Source organism: Salvia hispanica, chromosome 2 (assembly GCF_029641045.1).
Source record: "Salvia hispanica isolate PSC_SH4W2 chromosome 2, Shi_PSC_v1, whole genome shotgun sequence".
Taxonomy (NCBI): domain Eukaryota; kingdom Viridiplantae; phylum Streptophyta; class Magnoliopsida; order Lamiales; family Lamiaceae; genus Salvia; species Salvia hispanica.
In genome coordinates, this window is record NC_142693.1 from 24,728,413 (window position 1) to 24,734,412 (window position 6,000).

Genomic DNA, 6,000 nt, shown 5'->3' on the forward strand with positions numbered 1-6,000 from the left:
CAACCGAGGTTTCACCTTTAAATTCACATAGGCACATATTCACAAATTAGGTTCAATTATAACTCTTAACTTATGCATGTCTCGTTACTTCCCTCTTTCCCATCGATTCACCTTAGTCTTCATAACTTATAAATTTCAAGTCACACTCATCATAAATTACTAATTTCAAGTCACGCTTAGCATACGTATATTTCTTAGCATCTCAACCCTAGATCTATCATCATATGTCATACAAAAGTATTTAGCCATCAAGCACACACTACACAACACACACTTCAACACACACTCACACGCATAACACACACACACGGCACACACACCTCACACACTCTCGGCACACACACACATGTTCCCATATCCCTTCTTATCCCTTTTTCACTCAATTAATATGCATGAAGGTTCAAGAACACCGGTTAAATCGGTTGGAAGAAAAAGAAAAGAAGGGGTAGAAGAAGAATAAACATAACTCTTAAGCAAAAATACCTTTTTAGAGAAAATCAATCGGTAGAAATAAAGTAGAGACTTGGTTCTTCAATATCCTCGGATTAAACTTCGATTTCTTCTCAAAAGATGAAGGATTTATGGAGTAAAGTGGAAGAAAATTGAGAGAGTGAATGGGGGTGAGGGAGCCGAAAAATATGGGGGCTAGGGTTGGGGTTTTGGTTCTTATTTATAGAGTCCAATGAGATCTTTAGGTAATAAGAATAGAATATTTGGTAAGATCTCATTCTCCCAGTTAAATAAATAAATGAAATAATATTGTGAAGTAGGGAAGAAGAATTAACAAAAATAGAAGATGGCAATATCTCCTAATTTTCGAAAATTAGGCTAGGTAATTAGCCATGGTTTTGTTTTTGGTATTTTTCCATATAGAATAAAATATCATGGGGCAAAATAAAAATAAGGAAAATCCTCCATGAAACAAGGTAGGGGCCGATTTCTATGCCCTTTAAATAAGGCATGGATTTCTTGAATATTGACTAAAATAAAGTAAGGCAAGATCTCTTGAAGTATGGAAAGATTTGGTAGAATAATTAAATTCTAGGTATGGAAGGAATCAAACAAGGGATTAACTAAAATAAAATAATTCTTTCCTTCCCATGATTAAGTGATTTTCGAAAATCACTAGAAAAACAAGGGGGCACGATTTTTACATCTCTAAACAAGGAAACAATTGGCTCTTGGAATTTAATTTGGATAAATATCCCAAGGATTAAATAAATTCCGGAAAAAAAATATAAATTCTTCATCCAAGGGGTCCAGGGTTCGAAAATTACAAGAATTAGGGTGATAGGTATTTATGGAAATTTTCTCTAATATTCTCACTCACCCATAAATAAATAAATTGCCACATGGTCTCATAACTTAATATATCACATGCCACATCATCAAATTAAATAGGTTTGACTTTTCAAACTTTCAACACAAACCCTAACTCAAATTGACCATATCAACTCATGAAATAAAAGCATTCTCGGTGCCACGTCATCAACAATAAATTCTAGGGCTCAAAAATTAGGGTTCTAAAATCCGGGATGTTACACTTCATGTCTAGATCGGACTGGGCAACACATCAGTTCATAATTGAACCGATTGATCCAATCCGATTTATAAAATACTGACATTGCGTTACCTATTAAGCATGTGAAGTAGCTACAACAAGTAAAGGACATTTTTTATGGATTGAGAGTCCACTAGATTCACTCACATCTAACTCATTCACTTTCGCTCCATTAGGCAATCTGAAATCGAACTTGTGTACCAACTTGGCTAATGCGATCTCATCCACCGCCCCTGCGAACGTGTAACCAGGGCAACCCCTCCTGCCTGCCCCAAACGGAGTCAACTCAAAATGCAAGCCTCTAATGTCTATGCTCAATTCAAGGAATCTCTCTGGACAAAATTCCTCAGGATTTTTCCACAATGACGGGTCCCTAGCAATTGCCTAAACATTAATCATCACACGCGTACCAGATGCAATGTCATAACCCAATATTCTTGTGTCTTGATTTAATTCACGAGGGATCAACAATGGGAGCGGCGAATGCAACCTTAAACTCTCCTTCAGTACTGCTTTCAGATAGAGCATTTTCTCCAAGGCTTGCACATCAATTACATCCTTACTACCCGCTACTTCTCTCACTTCATTTTGCAAAGTTTTCATAGTTTCTGGATTTCGTATCAGCTCCGTCATCGCCCACTCAAGAACTATAAATGTAGTATCAGTTCCAGCACCTATCATATCCTGAAAAAGAAATATCCAATCAAAATGGGGCAGGCATAAAAAGAAGATACCGGGGTTTAAGAAGAAAAGAATTCATACCAAAACGATAGCTTTGATAGTGTCATCTTCAATAGGGGTGCGACTTGCATTTTCTCTCCGAAAATCAAGCAATATGTCCACAAAATCCAGCTCACCACCATCTCCCTCTCTCCTCTCCCTAACTCTATGTTCTTGAATCACACTCTCCAAAAACCTATCCATCTTCTTAACACCTCTCTCTACTCTCTTATCCAAACCATCGATCCTTCTCATCCATCTCAGGCAAGGAATGTACTCCCACAAAGGAAAAATCCCCAGCAGCACCCCAAACTCAGTAAATGTCTCCTTGAAATCACTCTCTGCACCATACTTCTTTCCCAGAGCCACTCTAGAAATCACGTCGTTCGTCATACACTGAATGACGTCGCTCAAGTTCACGGGCTTTGAAGAAGCACCTAACATTCTGATCTTGTCGACCATGAGGGAAGTCTCTTCTTCCCTCACGCCGCGATAGGACTGAACCCTTTTGTTGCTCAGAAGATGAAGCACGCATATGCTGCGAATCTGCCGCCAGTACTCTCCATAAGGTGCGAATGCCACATCCCGGTTGTTGTACACCAACCAGCCCGCGATGCTGAGTTGGGGCCTGTTTGAGAAGATCGGGTCCTGGTTTTTCATGATCTCACGCGCTGCCTCAGCTGTGGAGGCAATTAGAGTGGGAACCTTGGCGAAGTGGAGCAGCATGAGGGGGCCATGGCGGCAGGAGAGTGTCTGGAGGGATCTGTGGGTGGCTGAGCCCAGCTGGTGGAGGTTTCCGATTAACGGGAGCTTTGGTGGAGACGGAGGCAGGCGTTTCCGGGGCTCTGGAGAATGACTTCGGCGCCATTTGTGGAGGAAGAAGAGGAGGAGAGATGAGGAGAGTAGCACAACAAAGAAATGCGAGATAGAAATCATTTTTGGTTTGGAGATACTGTTGTGTAAGAAGAAAATGGTTTCCTAGATGCCTTTAAATAATAATTGATGAGAAAGTCATGGAGACAATAATTTGTTTAGAGATACCTTGTTATTTTTAAAATTAGGATTGGCCTTGTAATTAATGAGATATTTTTAAAAGAAGGATTTAATTGGCTGACTATTTAAATTTTGGGATTATTAGTTGACGTTCAGAGATGGGATCAAGATAATAAGGAATTTTTTAGTTTTTTTTTTCCTTTATTTTTATTATTCTCCTCCAATATTTAAATTGACCAAACTATCCCTAATATTTTTCACCTTATCGTTTTCACCCTCAGTTCTGACACATTGCGTATCTGAAATCACCCCCTTCGCCGCTCCACCCTCCTTGTATCTATAGCTCCCATTTCGTAACCTTGTTGTCTTCATCCTTGCATTCCAAAGGGGCGCGGATTTGTGGCAACTGACTGTTTGGAATAGGGTAGCAATAAAACCTAGAGAGGAAGTCGAAATTTTAGGGTTGTTTCAAATTTGTATGGAATCTCTCTTTCTCTCCCTTATGACTACTTGTTATAGTAGTAGTACATTTACCTAGTTTTGGTTTCACTCCATGCTCCATGATGCTTTTTTTTTCAATCTACTAGAATTCGCTAACCATATAATTCTGAATTAAAACCACTTATAGTTATGGCATGCATAATCCGCTAACTCATTTTTTTGCCCCAGTTTAGTTTACAGGATCTGTTGGGGTAAGTATATTAGGGCTAGTTTTGTCAATTCTTAATTGTAGTAAGAGAAATAATAAGAAAAAAAAAGAAATAAAGAGAATAACTAAAAAACCCTTTTTCTTATAAAATCGCATGCATCAGTCCTATATTTTAAAATTCCAGTGAATTTAATATTTTTTTTAATCTCTCATAATTAATATATGGATGAGTTTAAAATAATGATTTCACGAGAAAGTCAATTGAGAATATTAATTTGATTAGAATGTGTTGAATGAAGATTGTTGACTCATAATTGAAAGTATCGGGACTTAGTCTTTGTTGGTTTCAACTTTAGTTTGACTCATTCTTAGTTAGTTATTTAGTGTTCCTAGTCATTAGCTATATTCTGTTATTGCTGATTTTTAGCTCATTTCAGTTTGCCGTTGTAATCTTCATGCTTAGAGGGCTTATAAATAGCACCTCATATTAGTGGAATAATTAAGTCTTTTGAGTCATTCTTCTAATACACAAAGGCTACGTTTATTTCTTTCTTCTTGCTGTACTCTACTCTCTGTTTCCAACATTTGTGGCATCTAGAGCTGGGTTCAATTACGATGGCCAGCAACGGAAGTTCGATGAGTGCTACACAACCACTCATTCCAGTCTTCAAAGGAGAAGGCTATGAATACTGGAGTATTCGGATGCAGACTCTACTGAGGTCTCAAGATCTATGGGACTTCGTGGAGCAGGATATGCAGATCCCGACGAGGCGAACAGATTGCGGGAGAACAAGAAGAAAGACTCGAAGGCGTTGGCGATCATCCAGCAAGCGGTGCACGATAGCGTCTTCTCCAGAATTGCAACGACGACCACCTCGAAGCAAGCTTGGTCAACTTTGCAGAAAGAATTCAAGGGAGATTCAAAAGTCATCGTCGTGAGATTGCAATCACTTCGACGTGACTTTGAAACGCTGATCATGAAGAATGGAGAATCTGTGGCTGATTTTTTGTCGAGGGCAATGGCAACTGTCATCAAATGCGATCTTGTGGAGATAAGATCACGGATCAGACCATCGTTGAGAAGGTGCTAGAAGCTTGACTCCAAAGTTTGATCATGTTGTAGCTGCAGTTGAAGAATCAAAGGACCTATCGGTTTTTTCATTTGAAGAACTGATGGGATCTCTTCAAGCTCATGAGTCAAGGATTAACCGATCGTTTGAAAAGTCTGATGAAAAAGATTTTCAAGTGAAAGGTGAATTCTCCAATCAGAAGGAGTTCTCTACGGCAAGAGGACGAGGCAGAGGAGGTTTCCGAGGTCGCGGGCGTGGCCAAGGTCGAGGTCGTGGCAGTCGATCTGATGCAAAGCAATTTTTTGGTGGACAGCAAGGCGACAAGAGCCAAATTCAGTGTCATAATTGCGGCAAATATGGGCACGTGAAAGCAGATTGTTGGTCGAAGGAAAAACAAGCAAATTGCGTCCAAGAAGAGGCGAATGATAACAAGTTATTCATGGCGGTTGCAGACGCCGTGGATGTGCCGAATGATGTGTGGTTCGTGGATAGTGGTTGCTCGAATCACATGTGTTCCAACAAGGAGATGTTCAAAGAGCTCGATGAATCTCGCAAGATTCAAGTCAGGCTAGGTGATGACAAATCTATTCAAGTTGAGGGGAAAGGTACTGTTGCAGTAAAGGATGGCCATGGTAACACCAAACTCATTTATGATGTCTATTTTATTCCACACTTGGCACATAATTTATTGAGTGTTGGGCAATTGATATCTACTAGATATATGGTGGTGTTTGATGATCGTTTATGTGTCATCAAAGAAAAAAAATCTGGGCAAATCATTGCAAAGGTTTGCATGATGGAGAATAGAATGTTTCCGCTACGAATGTCAAATGTGGAGAAATACGCTCTTGTTTCTAGCACGCAAGAGGCGTCGAGGCTGTGGCATTTACGATATGGGCATCTCAATACCAATGGATTAAAGCTTCTATGGGAGAAAGGTATGGTTCATGGGCTGCCTAAATTTGATGATTTTGATTTATGTGAAGGATGTATCTATGGGAAATAGA

The 6,000-nt window shown here is 39.5% G+C and overlaps 1 pseudogene; it reads right to left on the reverse strand.

Annotated features, from left to right (window-relative positions):
• Positions 1–1,636: 1,636 nt before the first annotated feature.
• On the reverse strand, positions 1,637–3,217 carry LOC148931895 (cytochrome P450 71A6-like; annotated as a pseudogene).
• Positions 3,218–6,000: the final 2,783 nt, after the last annotated feature.